The following is a 22,195-nucleotide window of genomic DNA, read 5'->3' on the forward strand; positions in this document are numbered from 1 at the left end:
GTCATATGTTAATTAGATTCAACGTCTGTGAAACGCTAAACTTTCTGCCGAAGGTGAGGCGGTGAAGATACTAATTACATATCTGTGACTTTATATTGGCTCAAGCATTCAAGTAATTTGTTTTTTGTTTTTATTTGACAATTCGTTTGGTAGCTAGATTTTCTTATCCGTATAGATATAAGAGTTTCTTCAGGGGATTATAGCTTCCACCCTTTCAATAAGTAGTCACTTTAACAAACACGAATACCAGACACGAAATAGCTTGTGTTTAAAAACAAATACACATTAGAAATTAATTTCGTTTATTAACAGGCAATCTTTATCAGTGTATTTTAATTGCAGAAATTGTTTCTGGGTGCCTGAAGAACCTGAAACATATAACATGATAATCAGAATAAAAGATTTTACTTTGACAGTTCTAAACAGTAAGTACATTAATCTAAAATATGTACATTTCAAAAATGATTTACTTCCATGTTACAAAGGTAATTATGTTTACTGTAGGAAAATATCCTTATCTCTACTATGGAATCCATTGCATTTTGTCTCAGTATAATTGTCGAGGTTGTCTCAGTAATTGGGTATAATTGTAGAGGTTTTCTCAGTATAATTGTAGAGGTTGTCTCAGTATAACTGTCGAGGTTGTCTCAGTAATTGGGTATAATTGTAGAGGTTGTCTCAGTATAATTGTAGAGGTTGTCTCAGTATAACTGTCGAGGTTGTCTCAGTAATTGGGTATAATTGTAGAGGTTGTCTCAGTATAACTGTAGAGGTTGTCTCAGTATAATTGTAGAGGTTGTCTCAGTATAATTGTAGAGGTTGTCTCAGTATAATTGTAGAGGTTGTCTCAGTATAATTGTAGAGGTTGTCTCAGTATAATTGTAGAGGTTGTCTCAGTATAATTGTAGAGGTTGTCTCAGTATAATTGTAGAGGTTGTCTCAGTATAATTATAAAGGTTGTCTCAGTATAATTGTAGAGGTTGTCTCAGTTTAATTGTAGATGTTACAAGCTTGATGTATTAATTGCTTCTCTACCATAATGAGTGTTATTTTTATCCTGCCCGTGGTCTTCCTCCTCGTTGTCGTCGACGACTTGACCTGTAGTATCCGCCTCCACACCTACATGGAGGGCAAATGCCATGATAAGGTCCCAACGGGTACTGCGGGTAAACAATCGGTAAGGAATTGCCCATTTGGCGCCAATCTGAATGAATCAAAATCAGGATTTAAAGGATGGAACTCTTCATACAACAACGAAGTATCTTAAACGTCCACAATGATATCTCAGTATGGAGTTACAATAATTAAACGCAGTCTTTGTCGATCAAAATGATCTTACAGAGATCTGTCAAAATGTCTCAACCCGATTGTGAGGTATTTGCTGTGCAACACAAGGGTTTGAGCTATTTCTGTCCGCTTTATAAAGCCTGTGTTTGATAATTGTTCGTACATTTTAAATTTGTATTGTAGGATTTTAAGCATCAAACTACATACACTATAGAAAAATTATAAAACGAACGAGGATCTTTGTGTCTGACGATTTGGTTAATTTTTATTTATTTATGCCCAACATACATCCTAAAACTGTCAAGGCATTAGTACATGTGCAATCAATACTTCATTCCATATAGGATATAGTGCCACAGTTTTTTTCCGGGATGCAATTAATTATTTTTCATAATTTTATCTTGGAGTAAAATTAAAAACTCAAACTTTTCAATGACGGTAACGGTGTAAAGTAAGTAACTTTTGTAACTGAAGAAAATACTAAATGGCCTGCTCCTGTTTTTAATAGTGAAAAAATACCATTTGTCGGCGGTGGAGCAACTTTAATAAACATAGGAAACCTTATATCTGAGATATTAACTGAATAATTATCAAGACTAAGGTTGAAATACAGAAATAATCGGACCAGTTTATCTTAATACTTCATATTTGTAATATGTCGAAGTTATAAACTATCGATTTGCCATTGATAAAATTTACAAAGGTCCGAATAGCTTATTTCAATCCTTCTTGCAACCAGATGCTAAGACAGACAGAGAATCACGCATACAGCAATGAGTTTTCTTTACTTCAACAAGAAACATAAAGCAAAGATCCACAAAACACTTGATCGAAACATGAGTAAACAATATTGAAGTATGGAGAATTATGTGAGACTATATACAACCTTAAGGAATTAAGTGGGATTAAAACACAGTTGTGTCGTCATCCGTTATATTTTTATTACAATATCAAAGAAACCACAGACTTCATCTGTCCCTGTTTAGTATATTACCAGTAGCTGTCAAACAAGTTCGAACTTATTGGCATATTACAATATCAAACAGAAACCACAGACTCTATCTGTCGCTGTTTAGTATATTACCAGTAGCTGTCAAACAAGTTCGAACTTATTGGACAGCAACAGGTTAATAATGGACTGTCAAAGGCGACTTATTTGACAGAAACCGGCTGAAGGTTTAGTAGCCAAATGATGAAAATAAACAATGAATAATGATACAGAAATTCAAAATCCATGTTTTTCTCAAATACATTGCTACAAATGGATAATAACATATACATTATAATGACCGTATTCTCTGCATATAGGTAAAAATACAAAATGATGAGAGATTCAAAAAATGTGTCCAAACACATTACTAAAACAGACATATTCCAGCAAGAAATATCCATGGAATCTATAAAAATTTTGTCATAATTCTTCTTGAATGACATTATTCATGTACTTGAAGAAATTTGTGATTCCTTAGCATATTTGTGTATAATATGAGAAATATTGAAAATATTAATCCTTTCAGCATATTGAACGTCATTGTATATAATTATACTCAGTACTGAAATCGTTCCACTACTTTCGATTGTATGACTTAGTAAAATCACATTTAATCCATCTTAGTTGACGAGTGCAATTAATGCTGTACACTGTGCTTGAAGCCATCCTAACCCTGTGATGACTTTTTGGCAAATGAAACTAAAAAGACTTCGCCCATGATTTCACACACATTTAGCACATACAAACACGACATTAGCAGGTCAGATGAGCTACATTAACACAAACGGGGGTTGTGTTTAACTTGGATAAAGCCTCAAACTGTCTTCTATATGAAATGTTTTGTCCAATATAGTAATGACAGTACTCGGCGTATATAACAGTTGTCCATTTCGTAGCGTGTGACCAAAACTCTTCTATTTATATCAGTATAACTATATCGTATACAAAATCGATATCACTAGATTCGTCATGATTATACAAGAGCAGTAAATACAAATTGTAGATAATGAACTTTGATATGTATCTGTTCTATCTATTTACTGATTCTATTAGTTATGTTGTTTATACCTGGTCCGTTAAACGTCATTTGACTGGAGTACAGGTTGGCATGTACAGCGACGACAACCACGGCCACCGCTAACAGTACGGCTGTCATTTTCAGCATGGTGCTCCCTCTATCGACCGACCGTAACAAAGGGAAATAACTGAAATAAAATGGCGGAGACCAGACTTATTTAAAAATGTGGTTGATCAGTAAATACTTAATATAAAGAAAAGATGAGTTAAATAATCATTTCCTGACTGGAGGTGATATCTAACCATACATGATACGTATAAAGATATTGTCATTCGTAAAAAACCTTTGCTGGGCAACTTTAATTTAGCCATAGCGCAGGTCCCTGGGACCTTTTGAATATTTGAAGTGTTGGCATTAATGTTGCTACATGTAAGTTTGGTTTTAACAAAATATGTTCATAGGCAAATCTTCAATGTACGTGAAAAAGGCCCAAGAACATCAAATAAAGGCAATATTAGAAGTTGACATTGTATTATATCGATGATGTTTTCCTTTTCTTGTCGTAAATGGGAATGAGTTTTCAAACACCGGAATTCGATGGTCACAAGAAAAAAGAAAAAGAACACTTTCGGACAGAAATTCCGGAGTTCTTAAAGCAAATCGCATGCGGATATTCATAAAATCCAAAACATGGAAAAATAAGATAAACATATATAAACCAGATATAATATCACAAATTCAAATGAACTTATAGGAAGGCTTGATGCTTTTAAGATAGTCAAATATGACCCATCTAAGCACATAATGAAATATGGGTATGGTTATGAGTTAATACTTTAAGCTAACAAAATTATTAAAATTTAATCGAAGACCCTATATTTTTATATAAAATTTTGAAAAAATATTATAACCTTGGGTATATCATAATCATTGCTTTTTAAGGGTGAAAATATGCCAAAAACATTATTATTACGTATAAAAACGACTATGGGAAGAAAGCAATAGTTTTGTATTTTGTTCTATCGTTATAAATTTAAGACAAAAAATCAACAGCATTGAGACTTCATTCATCTAACAATACAAAAATGCAATTGTATCAGTTTTCAATTAGCAAATGGTTTAATTATTTAGTGTTTAGTAACGTACCCAACACATGTATGACATATATATATACAATACGTACCTATTAGCGTGCCTTGGACTGCGTGATCAACTGTGAAAAGTCTTGATATTTATACTAATATCAACGCCACGTCTGTCTACGGAATGATCAATGGGGAATTGATTGTTGCTTAAAATTACAGTAATTTGCATATAAGATATGCACATTTTATTTTTGTTTGAATATTTATTGGATTATACTTTTATCGTTACAACGTATATGTGCAAGTGATGTTTTGTATATTTTCTGGCATTAATGCAGACGGATCGGCGTTACGTTCCGTATTTGCAGCAAACTACGCATGATCAATTACAAGAACGTGGTGCATTATGAATATGCAGCAGCATTTTATAACCCTCTATCACATTATTACATATACAACCAGTAATATCACCATGCTAGAAAAACAAACCGTAATAACTCAATCTCATTTTTGTTTTCCTTCTGATCGATTACTTTAAAATTGGTTTACGAGACCTTCCAAAGGACATTGAGAAAAAGGACACATAGGACAGTTGATCTCCTTATTGAGCCACCCTTTTCGAAACGATTAAATATGTATACCAATTATATTCTGGGACATGAAGTTTGTTGAACTAAAACAGTCAAAAAAATTATAGGAAATGACAAAAGAAATATCACATAATTTAATAATCTTTTAATTATGTTTATTCATCTATTTATTTTTACTTTCTTTTCCAATTTTCTATAAATAGTCGACATATATTAAAGAATAATTTGTTTAGGCCTTTACCATTAATATTATTATTACCTACATAAATGAAGAGTTGTAAATTGTAAAACTAGAGAGAAAAAAAGAGAAATAAAACATCATTGGTCACTATTGTTTTTTTGTTGTTTTTTTTCTCTTTATTTCATATATTTATTAGAAATAAAAACAATAATAGAATCAAAAATTATCCTTAAAAAAACCTGGAAATCAGCTATTTCCGACTCATCTGTTAGTACCTTCCAAAATGGCTGCCATCACGATTAACTGCACTGATACATTTGGCCACTTGAATTGAGGATAGAAGATCATTGAAATCAAAAGGTCCTAAAGTAACTATTGCTACAGCACCTTTGTTGTAATGAGCTTATTGGTACAGTACAGTTTATTTATACTTGGTTTATCTTTACACTTTAGAGGAATATGTGAACTTTTATTATAAGTATTGACACAATAATTATCTTAATGGGGCAAAATGTAATCCCATGGACCCTCCATGTGTGCCTGAAAGAGCAAACCTTTTTCTCCATTGATATGTAAATATTAAAAAAAATGGTGCATTTTGAAACTGAACGCTAGGTGGTAAGGATAATGTTTGTTGCTATTACATGTATAAGTAAGCAAAACAGTTTTATTTTGTATAAATGCTATATATCTAAAGAGAACAACGGTGTTATCAATTTGACAAACATCCATACATCTTAGATAACCCATGCCACACGCATAAATGAGCCTCGTGACTTATTACATCATTTAAAGAGTTTAACAAGTTTCATATTACGTAGCCATGATCTTGAGTGTAGCGTGATATCTATCAAAATCAGTATTTATGGAAATATAGACAAAACTTTGAATTTTGAAATTGAGCGTTGAAATCAGACTCGGATTTGACGTTTCTGTCTATCAAGATAATCACGTGACTTCACTTTATGACATGGCCATATGAAGTGGCTGAACGGGTCAGTTCTGTGATATATTAAATTCCCATAATCTTATTTGTCCGGAGGCTTTAGCCTCATTTTTGGCCGAATCGTGCACTTTGTGATACAGGTATGAAGTTCATTGTTAACATGATTGACCTCCTATCCCGTCCTATTGTAAAGAGTAACAATTAGTTCTTACATGTCATATAAAACTGATGTTCATACAAATGTATCTATTGATGTTATATCCATTGTCAAATTACCTTTTTACCAACATTTTTTTTTATAACGGGTACTACTTAGCAAATATAGAAGAAGCATTGTCAGTCTATGTGCTGTTTTAAGCCATTATTTAGAACGCTTCATTCATTTGCTGTCAATTAGGCGATAGCGATGATTAGCAGTTAAACTTAGTAAGGTTACTTAGGCTAACAAAACATCAATTAGACAACAACAACCTCTAACATCAAATATTAGATATCGAATAATACTAATAACCATGGATAGTGATATTAATGCTGTTTATGTAGAAACTACAAATTTCGTAGGCGAATTTCAAAACATGAATTGTATGAATATGTGATTATATACCATATATATCATGTTAAATTGTTAATATTGCCTGCACTATGAGGAACCCCAGAAATCCCAATTACTGTTGCGTTATGTCTGGGACATTGAAATCATATTTTATAGATAAACAAAGATGTAGAACTATTACCAAACAGATTTCTTTAGGGTATTCCGACTGTACTCATATATCTCAACCGTGTGTGTCCTTAAATACCCCGACTGATAAAAGGACGTAAACTAATAAAACAAAACCAATCAATTTGAAGTTGTCAAGTGTGAACCATACTATAGATACACATTATCTGTTATGTAGATAATCATATATATTTTTTGTTTACTTTAAAGACGAACTCCTCTGTGGTGTATGTAAGTTTTGTGTGGCTGCAGTATATTAGTTTGTTTTTATAATAACTATGTGTCTAGAATGAGGACTGAATAATTATCTGTGACAAGTTTCTATGTATCTATGCTTTAACATTAAATATCAAAGAAGACAATTTAACAAAGCATGACAATTTATTGACTCGAGCCTATCCGGGCCTCGAATTCACGATCTACTGTACCCAATCGCCTAGCCAAACATATCTGCATCATATACCATTGCACCGCATCCACATCCCCAAAAAGGGATTTTTCTATGACGAAGTGATAGTCGGTCCGATATGCTGACATGATCACTGTGGAAATTGTCAAATTAAATCTTTGGATCAACAACATATAGTGACTATGTATCACACAATGTATCATATTCACTTTATGTTGTTGATCCAAAGATTTAATTTGACAATTTCCACAGTGATCATGTTATCATATCGAACCGACTATCACTTCGCCATAGAAACATCCTTTTTTGGGTGCCGTAGATCTTGGGTTCGAGGCCGGATAAGGCACGATTCAAAAATTGTCATGTTTTGTTAAATTGTATTTCTTTGATATTTATTATGCTTTAACATTGACATATTTACCTGAGTATAATGCATCGGAGATAATGTGTGCAGCGTTTCTACAATGTATTTTGTTTTTATGTGCAATATTTGAGAGTAGAAATATGTTGCAATCGTACATACTGCAATACATGTATATTTTATGGCTCATTTCGTGTAATTGATGTCGAAGAATCGCGTCTGTTGTCCCAAATCAATATTTAGTATACAGAAATCTTGCTACACCATCTCGTACTGCCCTATACAATGTATAGAGAGAATATCGTCCTCAAAATAACCTCACATTGCCTTACACTGTGTATAGGAAATAACGTTCTCAAATAGTCCAAAATTGTCATAAACAATGTATAGAAAATAGAGTCATTAAATAACCCCATATTGTCATATATAATACAGAAAGAATAGTATCCTCAAATAGTCTCACATTGTCATTCCTCAAATAGTCTCACATTGTCATTTACAATATATAGAGAATAGCGTCCTCAAATAGTCTCATATTGTCATATACAATGTATAGAGAATGGCGTCCTCAAATACCTTCACATTGTCATATACAATATATAGAGAATAGCGTCCTTCAAATAGTCTCACATTGCCATTTACAATACAGAGAGAATAGCGTCCTCAACTAGTCTCACATTGTCATGTACAGTATTTAGAAAATAGCGTCCTCAAATAGTCTCACATTGTCATTTATAATATAAAGAGAATAGCGTCCTTAAATAGTCTCACATTGTCATATACAATATATAGAGAATAGCGTCCTTCAAATAGAGTCTCACATTGTCATATACAATAATAGAAAATAGCGTCCTCAATAGTCTCACATTGTCATATATAATATATAGGAATAGCGTCCTCAAATAGTCTCATATTGTCATATAAATATATGAGAATACGTCCTCAAATAGTCTCACATTGCATATATAATATATAGAGAATAGCGTCCTTAAATAGTCTCACATTGTCATATACAATATATAGAGAATAGCGTCCTCAAATAGTCTCACATTGTCATATACAATATATAGAAAATAGCGTCCTCAAATAGTCTCACATTGTCATATATAATATATAGAGAATAGCGTCCTCAAATATTCTCACATTGTCATATAAAATATATTGAGAATAACGTCCTCAAATAGTCTCACATTGCCATATACAATGTATAGAGAATAAGCGTCGTTAAATAGTCTCACATTGTCATATAGAGAATAGCGTCCTCAAACAGTCTCATATTGTCAAATACAATGTATAGAGAATAGCGTCCTCAAATAGTCTCACATTGTCATTTACAATATATAGAGAATAGCGTCCTCAAATAGTCTCACATTGTCATATACAATATATAGAGAATAACGTCCTTAAACAGTCTTACATTGTCATATACAATATATACAGAATAGTGTCCTTCTGAAATAGTCTCACATTGTCATATACAATATATAGAGTATAGCGTCCTTAAATAGTCTCACATTGTCATTTACAATATATACAGAATAGTGTCCTTAAAATAGTCTCACATATCACATGTCATATACACTATATAGAGAATAGCGTCCTGAAATAGTCTCACATTGTCATATACAATATATAGAGAATAGCGTCCTCAAATAGTCTCACATTGTCATTTACAATATATAGAGAATAGCGTCCTTAAATAGTCTCACATTGTCATATACAATATATAGAGAATAGCGTCCTTAAATAGTCTCACATTGTCATTTACAATATATACAGAATAGCGTCCTTAAATAGTCTCACATTGTCATATACAATATATAGAGAATAGCGTCCTTAAATAGTCTCACATTGTCATATACAATATATAGAGAATAGCGTCCTCAAATAGTCTCACATTGTCATATACAATATATAGAGAATAGCGTCCTTAAATAGTCTCACATTGTCATATACAATATATAGAGAATAGCGTCCTTAAATAGTCTCACATTGTCATATACAATATATAGAGAATAGCGTCCTCAAAATAGTCTCACATTGTCATATACAATATATATAGAGAATAGCGTCCTTAAATAGTCTCACATTGTCATATACAATATATAGAGAATAGCGTCCTCAAATAGTCTCACATTGTCATATACAATATATAGAGAATAGCGTCCTCAAATAGTCTCACATTGTCATATACAATGTATAGAGAATACGTCCTTAAATAGTCTCACATTGTCATTAACAATATATAGAGAATAGCGTCCAATAAATAGTCTCACATTGTCATTTACAATATATACAGAATAGTGTCCTTAAATAGTCTCACATTGTCATATACAATATATAGAGAATAGCGTCCTTAAATAGTCTCACATTGTCATTTACAATATATACAGAATAGTGTCCTTAAATAGTCTCACATTGTCATATACAATATATAGAGAATAGCGTCCTAAATAGTCTCACATTTGTCATAATTAAGAATAGGTCCTTAAATAGTCTCACATTGTCATTAAATAATAAGATAGCGTCCTTAAATAGTCTCACATTGTCATACAATATATAGAGAATAGCGTCCATAGTCTCACATTGTCATATACATATATAAGAATAGCGTCCTGAAATAGTCTCACATTGTCATTACAATATATAGAGATACGAATAGCGTACCTCCTAAAAGTCTCACAGTCTCAATATTAGTCAATAGCGTCCTAAAGTCTCACAATAAATATATAGAGAATAGAATACATTCGTCCTCAATATAGAAATAGCTCAAATATTCACATTGTCATATACAATATATAGGAATAGCGTCCTTAAATAGTCTCACATTGTCATATACAATATATAGAGAATAGCGTCCTCAAATAGTCTCACATTGTCATATATAATATATAGAGAATAGCGTCCTCAAATAGTCTTACATTGTCATATACAATGTATAGAGAATAGCGTCCTCAAATAGTCTCACATTGTCATATACAATATATAGAGAATAGCGTCCTTAAATAGTCTCACATTGTCATATACAATATATAGAGAATAGCGTCCTTAAATAGTCTCACATTGTCATATACAATATATAGAGAATAACGTCATTCAAACAGTCTTACATTGTCATTTACAATATATACAGAATAGTGTTCTGAAATAGTCTCACATTGTCATATACAATATATAGAGTATAGCGTCCTTAAATAGTCTCACATTGTCATATACAATATATAGAGAATAGCGTCCTTAAATAGTCTCACATTGTCATTATACAATACAGAATAGTGTCTAAATAGTTCACATTGTCATATACAATATATAGAGAATAGCGTCCTTAAATAGTCTCACATTGTCATTTACAATATATACAGAGAATAGTGTCCTTAAATAGTCTCACATTGTCATTTACAATATATAGAGAATAGCGTCCTGAAATAGTCTCACATTGTCATAAACAATATATAAGAGAATAGCGTCCTTAAATAGTCTCACATTGTCATTTACAATATATAGAGAATAGCGTCCTTAAATAGTCTCACATTGTCATATACAATATATAGAGAATAGCGTCCTTAAATAGTCTCACATTGTCATACAATATATAGGTCCTCAAATAGTCTCACATTGTCATATACAATATATAGAGAATAGCGTCCTCAAATAGTCTCACATTGTCATTTACAATATTATAAAGAATAGCGTCCTTAAATAGTCTCTCATAAAAAGTCTAATAGTCTCACATTGTCATATACAATATATAGAGAAATAGCGTCCTAAATAGTCTCACATTGTCATATACAATATATAGAGAATAGCGTCCTCAAATAGTCTCACATTGTCATTTACAATATATAAAGAATAGCGTCCTTAAATAGTCTCACATTGTCATATACAATATAAAAAGAATAGCGTCCTTCAATAGTCTCACATTGTCATATACAATATATAGAGAATAGCGTCCTCAAATAGTCTCACATTGTCATATACAATATATAGAGAATAGCGTCCTTAAATAGTCTCACATTGTCATATACAATATATAGAGAATAGCGTCCTCAAATAGTCTCACATTGTCATTTACAATAATATATAGAGAATAGCGTCCTTAAATAGTCTCACATTGTCATATACAATATATAGAGAATAGCGTCCTTAAATAGTCTCACATTGTCATATACAATAATATAGAGAATAGCGTCCTCAAATAGTCTCACATTGTCATATAAATATATAGAGAATAGCGTCCTCAAATAGTCTCACATTGTCATATACCATATATAGAGAATAGCGTCCTCAAAAAGTCTCACATTGTCATTGACAATATATAGAGAATAGCGTCCTCAAACAGTCTCACATTGTCATATACAATATATAGAGAATAGCGTCCTCAAATAGTCTCACATTGTCATATGCCATGTATAGAGAATAGCGTCCTCAAATAGTCTCATATTGTCATATACCATGTATAGAGAATAACGTCCTAAAATAGTCTCACATTGTCATATACAATATATAGAGAATAGCGTCCTCATAAAATAGTCTCACATTGTCATATACAATATATAGAGAATAGCGTCCTCAAAAAGTCTCACATTGTCATATACAATATATAGAGAATAGCGTCCTCAAATAGTCTCACATTGTCATATACAATATATAGAGAATAGCGTCCTCAAATAGTCTCACATTGTCATATGCCATGTATAGAGAATAGCGTCCTCGAATAGTCTCATATTGTCATATACCATGTATAGAGAATAGCTTACTCAAATAGTCTCATGTTGTCATATACCATGTATAGAGAATAACGTCCTAAAATAGTCTCACATTGTCATATACATAATGTCCTCAAATATTCGCATATTCCGATATACCTTGTATAGAGAATAGCGTCATCGAATACTATCACATTGCCACATATATTCCATAGAGAATAGTGTCCTCAAATAGTCTCACATTCCCATATACCTTGTATAGAGAATAGCGTCCTCAAACAGTGTCACATTGCTATTTACAAGGCATAAAGAATAGCGTCCCTAAATAGCGCCACATTGCTATTTACAATGGATAGAGAATAGCGTCCTCAAATATTCTCACATTGTCATATACTATATATAGAGAATAACGTTGTTAAATAGTCTCACATTGTCATATACAATATAAAGAAAAAAACGTCCTCAAATAGTCTCACATTGTATATACAGTATCTAGAGAATAGCGTCCTTAAATAGTCTCACATTGCCATAATATACAATATATAGAAAATAGCGTCCTTAAATAGTCTAAATTGTCATATACCTTGTATATAAAGATAGTGTCCTGAAATAGTCTCACATTGTCATATACAATGTATAGAGAATAATGTCCTCAAATAGTCTCACATTGTCATATAAAATGTATAGAGAATAGCGTCCTCAAATAGTCTCACATTGTCATATACAATATATAGAGAATAGCGTCCTCAAATAGTCTCACATTGTCATATACAATGTATAGAGAATAGTGTCCTCAAATAGTCTCACATTGTCATATACAGTATATAGAGAATAGCGTCCTCAAATAGTCTTACATTGTCATATACAATATATATAGAATAGCGTCCTTAAATAGTATCACATTGTCATATACAATATATAGAGAATAGCGTCCTCAAATAGTGTCACATTGTCATATACAATATATAGAGAATAGCGTCCTCAAATAGTCTCACATTGTCATATGCATTGTATAGAGAATAGCGTCCTCAAATAGTGTCACGTTGTCATATACAATGTAAAGAGAATAGAATCCTCAAATAGTCTTACATTGTCATATACATTATATAGGGAATAGCGTCCTCAAAAAGTCTGACATCGCCATATACAATATATAGAGAATAGTGTCCTCAAATAGTCTCACATTTTCATATACAAAGTAGAGAGAAAAGCGTCCTCAAATATTCTTATATTGCCATATACAATGTATAGCGAATAATGTCTTCAAATAGTCTCACATAGTCATACACAAAATATAGAGAATAGCGTCCTCAAATATTCTCATATTCCGATATACCTTGTATAGAAAATAGCGTCCTCAAATAGTGTAACATTGCTATTTACAATGCATAGAGAATAGCGTCCTTAAACAGTGTCACATTGTTATTTACAATGCATAGGGACTAGCGTCCTCAAGTAGTCTCGCATTGCCATATATATTGTATAGATAATAGTGTCCTCAAATAGTCTCACATTGTCATATACAATCTAAAGAGAATAACGTCCTCAATAGTGTCACATTTACATTTACATTGTATAGCAAACCATCGTCCTAAAGTAGTCTGACATTGCCATATACATGTATCATGTATAGAGAATATCGTCCTCAAATAACCCCACATTGTTATATGTACGATGTATAGAGAATAGCTAAATCACATTTCCAACATTGTCATATACAATATATAGAAAACAGTGTCATCAAATAACTCAACATTGTGATATACAATGTATAGAGAATATCGTCCTCAAATAACCCCACATTGATATATGTACGATGTATAGAGAATAGCTAAATCAAATTTCCAACATTGTCATATACAATATATAGAAAACAGTGTAATCAGATAACTCAACATTGTAATATACAATGTATAGAGAATATCGTCCTCAAATAACCCCACATTGCCATATACAATGTTTAGGAAATAGCGTCTTTAAATATCCTCATCATGTTGATATGGTTTCTTAGCAAAAGCTTAAATGTTTAAGTTTTGAATAAGCAGTACGCTTCGCATTCTCTGTTCCCATAACGAATATTACGAATTATGGATATGTGGATTGTTGAATGATGAATAAAGCAAATATGAAAACAGGAGGTTCTTGAAACAGATCTGACATACACTCGAATTTTCATTAAAATACATTTTCCTAAAAATGATTCCTAACCATGGTTCCTAACCATAACTCCTAACCACTTTTCCTATTCATGATTCCTTACAACTTTTCTTAACTATGATTCCTAACTATGATTCCTAATCACTTTCCCTAATCATAAATTCTTACCACTATTCTTAACAATGATTCTTAACCATGATTTCTTACTACTTTTCTTAACAATGATTTCTAACATTGATTTCTAACCACTTTTCCTCACTACGATTCCTAACCATGATTCCTAACCACTTTTCCTAACCATTATACCTAACCACTTTTCCTAACTATGATTCCTAACCATGTCGCTTTTATTACTGTCTTTACGTTGAGGCATTAATGCCTACCAGCGTTTCAATAGAATTATAGTATTACATATATCAAAATCTAGTAACAGCTTTTATACTGATTCTTTTAGTATATATTCATCATTTGAAAAATGTCGATCTTTAACCTGTTTAATTTCGCATAATGACCAATCATATGTCAAATTGCTTCCATATAGGAATAACTTGAGCTTATAAAAACAAAAACAAAAACACATTTGAACTTCATTTCGTTTATTAACAGGCAATCTGTTTCGGTGGAATTTTAGTTCCAACTTCGTTTGGGGGTGCCTGGAAACATATAACATAACAGACAAAAGTCACTTGGGGTTGCATGAAAACATACAACATGACGGTCAGAAGAAATGGTATTAATATGGTATTGTTTCTCTTCTAAATATTAGACAATAGGTATATTGATAGTAAATGTGTGGATTTCAAAAATGATTTATTTCCATGTTACATAGGTAGTTATGTAGCACCTAAGACTGTAGGAAAATATGGCAATCTGTATAATAGAATCCATAATATGTTGTTCCATCATGTATTGATTGCCACTCTACCTTAACTATTGCCAGGGACTTTATAATCCCTCCATGCTACTGCCTCCTCGGAGCATCCGTCTTCCTGGTCGGAGAACCATGCTAGGCATCAAGCCTCCTCCACAGTGACACGGAGGACAGATGGTCTGTTGAGGATAATGCCTAATCGGATTCAACGGGTAAACAGTGGGGAGGGAACTGCCCATCCGGCGCCAATCTGAAGGAATCAAAATCAGAAAGGATAGAACACTTCATACAGCAATCACATATCTTAAGCTTCCACAATGATACCTCAGACATGATTAAGTTTTATTAAAATTAAACATAATTTTTCTAAATTGACAAGATCTTAAATGAATCATTCAGCATGGCCCAACACACGGTGTAGGGTTTTAAAATCTCACATATCTGACGAGTGTCATATTTCGGATGGCCAACACGAGGCTTTGAGATATTTTTGTGCACTTGCCAAACCCATATTTGAAAATTTTTCTTCCATACTTAGCAGAACACTTTTAAATTTTAAATTGTTTTCCAGAACCTTTCCATTGCATTATCAGATTGAAACAACAGACACGTTGCAGCAGAACTGTGAGGATTTTATATATCAAAGTACATACACTATAGAAATATCATTAAACGACCAGGGACCGTTGTGTCTGACGATTTTATTTTATATATTTAATTTATGTCCAACCTTCATCCTGAAACCGTTACGACGACCTTCAATTTAATTCGCACTGGCGCAAATTATGGGGATAATTACAATAATAAATTAGCAACAGATCCTAAATTTTTCTGAGTGATTTGAACAAAGATTTACATGGTAAATTGTGAAACCATAGAAACCTTATATAGCAAATATAAACTAAATAATTATCAAAACAATACCTTAAATACCCAAGCAGCCATGATCTCACCAGATTACCCAGGTTTATATAAATGCTTCAAACAGGTAATTTTTCCAAGATAAACTAAATGATTTCAACCAAGATTGGAACAGTTTATTGAAATCCCTTTTGTAATCATTTACTAAGACTAGATACAGCTTTAATCAAAAGAATGAGATAAAGCATGTCAAAATGCAATCTCACAAACTCGTGCTGCCCAATATTTTTCGCGTGAATCAAATACTGGAAGCAATGGTCCGCTTAATATCTGAGAATCAATCACTGATAACAGTATTACCTGTTTCATATAGAAAATCGAAACTATAATCGATAACATTAAATTTGTGATAATTGTAAAACACTAAATGTATTATTATGTAAGTTGCTAATACGTGGCCCGTTAAACGTCATTTGACTGGAGTACAGGGTGGCATGTACGGCGACGACAACCATGGCCACCACAAACAGTACGGATGTGACTTTCATCATGCTGCTTCCTCTATCAACAAAAACAAAGGGAAATAACTGAAACAAATCGGTAGACATTTTTTTCACATTTGATTAATAATGCTAAATATAAGACAATCGATAAATATAGCCATTACATAGTTGGATAATTGCTATATAATTGTGTGCTGGTTAGAGGTGATATATAATTATACATGATATAAAGATAATGTCACTCGTAAAAACATACAAAAGCTGACATTTATTTAAGGAATAACGAAGTCGTATTTAGCCCTTTTTGTCACGATGAAATCGAATGTCTGCAACGATTCACAAACACATGTAGCAAACGCAAATTGTAATAAAACAATAAAAAAGCTAAGTAAAGTATGTGCGACTTGAAAACCTAGGCTTGAAATGATCAAAGTGTTGATACATGGAATTGTAGAAACAGAATAAGGCACATTGATATTGTAGTTAATAAGCTAGCATAAAACTACCACTGACAAACTTAACACATACATGATATAAACATACTGTACTTACCTATTAGAGTGTCTTGGACAAGGACTGAGTGATCATTTGAGAAAAAAATCTGATATTTATACTAATATCAACGCCATGTCTGTCTACGGAATGATTAATGGGGAATTGATTGTTACTAAATTTACAGTAATTTGCATATAAAATATGCACATTTTATTTTTGGTAGTTTTTTTTTATTGAATTTTGCTTTCATCGTTTTCAAGGTATATATGCAAGTAATCTTCATGCATGTGTTGATGTATTGCATATTTGTTGGCATAAATGCAGTCAGATCGGCGTAGAGGTTCCATATTTCATGCAAACTGCGCAAGATTTACTACAAAATCATAATGCATTTTGAATTTGTAACCGCCTTCTTTGATACTCAATTACATCGTTACATAGACACCGACATTACAATGACATCAAGCACAGCCACAGTAACTCAATCCCATATCGAACATCCATTTACAACCCGCTGATTGGCTGGCTTATTATGAATTTCAAAATTAAAAATGTTTTTTGACTGGTAATTGTTCCAAGATAACCATGATATGAATTTGGAAATTCAGATTGAGATTTAGGTTCATAATATTAATTTTGATTATGAATTGGTAAAAAATAGAATTCAGGATTTTTTAGTGCAAAATGCACCTGTTTTCAACATGGCTACCCTGGTTGTAGTTTGAGCTGAAGGACCCAAACTGTTTTTCTTTCTAGTGTTATATGAGAACGTAGTCCCTAGGCTTTAATGATAGAACACAATTGCTAACTAATATTCACCTGTTTGAATAAAACATGACAAAACTTTAACAAACTTAACACTGTGGTCTATATAAAATTATTTAGTTGGTTGTTCTCTATAATTGCTGATATTCACTGGAATTCAAATTCACGAATACATCCAAATTATCTAATCATTGTTTAGCTTATATAGTTGTTAGTATTATATGTTGTATGAATGACGATTTGAAAGACTATAAAGATAATTTGACTAGGACGGATTTTTAAATGGGAGCTAAATATAAGAAAAAAATCGGTTGGTAGACTTAGCATCCTACCGGTTGGTATTATATAAACGACCGCCTTTCCCGTGGGTAATGTGTTTTGAGTGTAATAAGTTTGGGAGGGTGTGTGATAAAAGTAGGACAACGGTGTTGAAATAAAAGTAGCAAATTAGAATTACTTGTAATACCATGAACAAAATAAGATTGAACACAAAACAAAACAACGATTTAGTGAATATCTGTCTCACATTCTACTGTCACTACATACTCGGATAAAACAAAGCATTGAAAGATTTGGATTCTGTAAAAATAACCGATAACCGCGAAATTATATTTAGATCTTTGTAAATTTAACACAAAAGACGACAACTGATCCGATCACCTAAGACTGTATATATTAGATATCTCAGAGATAACTGACAATAATTGTAAGAGGTGAAAGGCGGAATTTCCAGCTCAAGTGTTATACCGTAGAAGATGTAGAAGGATACTTGTAATGTGTCTTTTGTCAATTGGTGGGGGTCGTCTGCTGACCAGTAAAGATGAGCTATTTGTCGTACAACACATATTTTCCCCATACATTGCTCAGATAATTGGCTTTGAAACAAGAAAGATTAACAGCAAGTAACAGCTTCTGTTTTGTTTAGATTATTGTTCATGTATTGTCCTGCATGCTTATCCAGACGATTTCTAGGACGTTTGCAGAAGCAACGGAATCTTACTGACGAAACACGTCCCGTCCCTGTATTTAGGAAAATACAGGAAGTATTTTGTCAGAACATTTATAATATTACAACCTGATGGTATGTAGGTATTTTGATGGCTGTCTTTACAACCAAGGCTTCGACCGACAGTCTATACATGATTTGCAGGGGAGGGGCATTGTGTAAAAATAATGTTTAAATATATCATTTTCATCTCTTCATCTTTTTTAATATGTATGTAAGGTTTTTTTTTATCGTATGCATAATATCAGAAAAGTTTTCTAGTCTAGTATCGGAACGTTATTTTTATGAATTTAAATGCAACTTGATATTTCCATTTTTAATGCATATATGAAATTTACAAAATGGATTTCGGGGCATACTATTTCGATCTGGCTGTCTTAGAGATGATTTAGCAGGAAATGGACACTTATAATAAAACCTTTTACGTTCATACACATTGTAATTTAAATTATATAATTCATTATTATACGAATGTTTTATTACACATTTTTTTTCATTACACTGTTATCCTTCGAGACATAAGGCGAGGTTCTTTTTAAGGACTAAGTAATTAAAAGAATGAAAATCGAGCTATGCTGAATGAAAAAGACTTGCAAAAAGTCTTCATAGTTTTAATCAACTGAAAATTTACATAAAAACGCAAATTATTTTAAGAATATCCCACCGGCGACCGAGCGTATACTTTATCCATCATTTGAACATTAACTGTTGTTTACTTCATCATGTGAATGTATGTCTAAGTAACACAAAAAAAATTACAGTTTTTCCTTTTGGTGGATGCGCAATCAGTACTTAATTTCAAGTAATTATTTTTAATATTTTTATCTTGCAGTATAATAAGAAGCTCAAACTTTTCCAATGGTGGTAATGGTGTAAAATAAGACATTTTTGTAACTGAAGATAAATGCTTATTCGTCTGTTCCTGTTTTTGAGAGAAAAGATACCATTCGTCAGCGGTATTCACAAAACATTATTCTGATTTAAATATCCAACAAAGCTTGATGTATAGTTGAGTAATTATATTCGTTAAAATATGTCATTTTTGTTCTAGCTTCTTGATAAATGTATTAAATAAATGCTAATGTATAGGATTGCTTATTAACCGATAGATTATAATTCCCTGTCGGTTCAATTGGTGAAAGTTGGACCGTTTTTAGTGAGAAATAGATGGTATGGTCGTTGATAAGAGAGTTTGAAATCACCCCAAGCGAATAAATGCACGTCATGGATATATCAGTCTACGAACAAGATATAGAATTATGTTTAATTGTCACAACCTTCATTCCCTTGTATGCATGATAGAGAAGAGTTTACATGGTGTGAAGTTCTAAGAAGGAGGGATGTATTTTTCTGGGAATCTGTTCCTGAGTCGAGCGACCATAAAGACGTAGCAATGCTTGAACACATATTCTGGTTTGATGTCAAATGCATAGTTGGATCTAAAACAACTGTTTATTGTTATTTTGAAATTCGACAACTTAGTACGAGGATGTCGATGAAATTCGTTCACATTTTGTCCTTATTCTTTTCTTTCTTTTTTGACTAGCATAACATTTTCTTTACCGCTTTAGAATCTTTACACCCCGAAAGTCCGAAAAGTTAAACATGAAATGGACAAAAATCTGTTTTAAAATGAACTAAGAAAGGAGGATTGAATATTGCCTTAGTTAATTCCATATGGTGGTGATATCAGTTTCTCTTGAAACAAATTGAATGAACTGCAAAGCAGTTCACTTTGCAGTTCAAGTAAAATTTGTTTCACGATCATCTCAGTTCATCATCCCAAGAAAAATATAATTTTAAAAAATGAGTATGTTTTTCAGTTTATTTACTTTACTACCACCCTGCCAATATAAGCAGGTAGATAACTCGTCTATATTTTGAAATAAGCTTTTCATATTTTAATACATTTAAAAGAACATTTATTTTTCATGCAATCAGTATAATATCGTCATCGTAACATATGGGACGCAATTAATTATTTTTGATACTTTTATCTTAACTGAAGATAAATACTATTTCGTTTGTTCCTTTTCTTATTAGAAAAAACATTTGTCAACGGTGTAACATCTTTAAGGAAGTATGTTTCACAACACATGTTTCTGATATATAATCTCCAACAATGTTTGATGCATATTCCAGAAATTATTATACGTTGATATATGTCATTTTTGTTCTAGCTGCTTGATAGAATTAAATTCTGATATATAGGATTATTTTATCGACCGATAAATTATAATTCCCGGCCAATTCGTAGCTTAGTTAATATACTAAATATATTATCATTTACCTATTTATAGTTACCTGACAATCAATCTATTATATAAAGACTGATTTCTAGGTAACTATAAATAGATAAATACTTATATATATTGGTAAGATATATAAACAGTAAATGTTATGTATACCCACTTATAATAGTATTCCGAAAATGCGATAACAGTTGGAAACATAAGGTCGGACAACGGGCATTGATTTATTATCTTGCATTAAATTTGTTTTTATTATCAAATATCATATTGATATTCATATAATATTATACCATTTTTATTTAATATCATACTCATATTTTTATAAAATCATGCTGATATTTAAATGATTTATATTTATATCATGCCATATTAATATTTGTATAATATGATAGTATGATATTATACAAAACTTGAGGACGCTATTCTCTATACATTGTATATTACAATGTGGAGTTCCTTGATGACACTGTTTTCTATACATTGTATATGGTAATGTTGGGTTATTATATATATATTGGTAAGATATATAAACAGTAAGTGTTTTGTTTACCCACTTATAATAGTAATCCGAAACTGCGATAACAGTTGGAAACTTTGACCCTTATAAAACCATACTAATATTTATATAAAGTAATACTGATATTTATATAAAATTCTTATATTTATATGATGCAATATTAATATTTGTATGACATCATACGAATAGTTTTACAAAATCTTATTGATATTTGTATAATATCATACTAATATTTATATAAAATCATATTATATACATTGCTATTTACAATGCATAGAGAATAGCGTCCTTAAATAGTTTCACATTATTATTTATAATGCATTGAGAATAGCGTCCTCGAATAATATCGCATTGCCATATATATTGTATAGATAATAGTGTCCGCAAATAGTCTCACATTGTCATTTATAATGTAAAGAGAATAGCGTCTTCAGGTTTTCTGACATTGTCATATATATGTATGGAAAACAGTG

The 22,195-nt window shown here is 31.8% G+C and overlaps 1 long non-coding RNA gene across 1 annotated transcript; it reads right to left on the minus strand.

Annotated features, from left to right (window-relative positions):
• Window positions 1-285: 285 nt before the first annotated feature.
• On the minus strand, window positions 286-4,548 carry LOC138306942 (uncharacterized). The gene is made up of 4 exons (XR_011205934.1): window positions 4,480-4,548; window positions 3,347-3,483; window positions 1,036-1,204; window positions 286-368 (listed from the first exon to the last, which is right to left on the minus strand). It is a non-coding gene; the product is annotated as an uncharacterized lncRNA (long non-coding RNA).
• Between the last annotated feature and the right edge of the window lie 17,647 nt (window positions 4,549-22,195).

The sequence above is a fragment of the Argopecten irradians genome, chromosome 14, assembly GCF_041381155.1.
Source record: "Argopecten irradians isolate NY chromosome 14, Ai_NY, whole genome shotgun sequence".
NCBI lineage: Eukaryota > Metazoa > Mollusca > Bivalvia > Pectinida > Pectinidae > Argopecten > Argopecten irradians.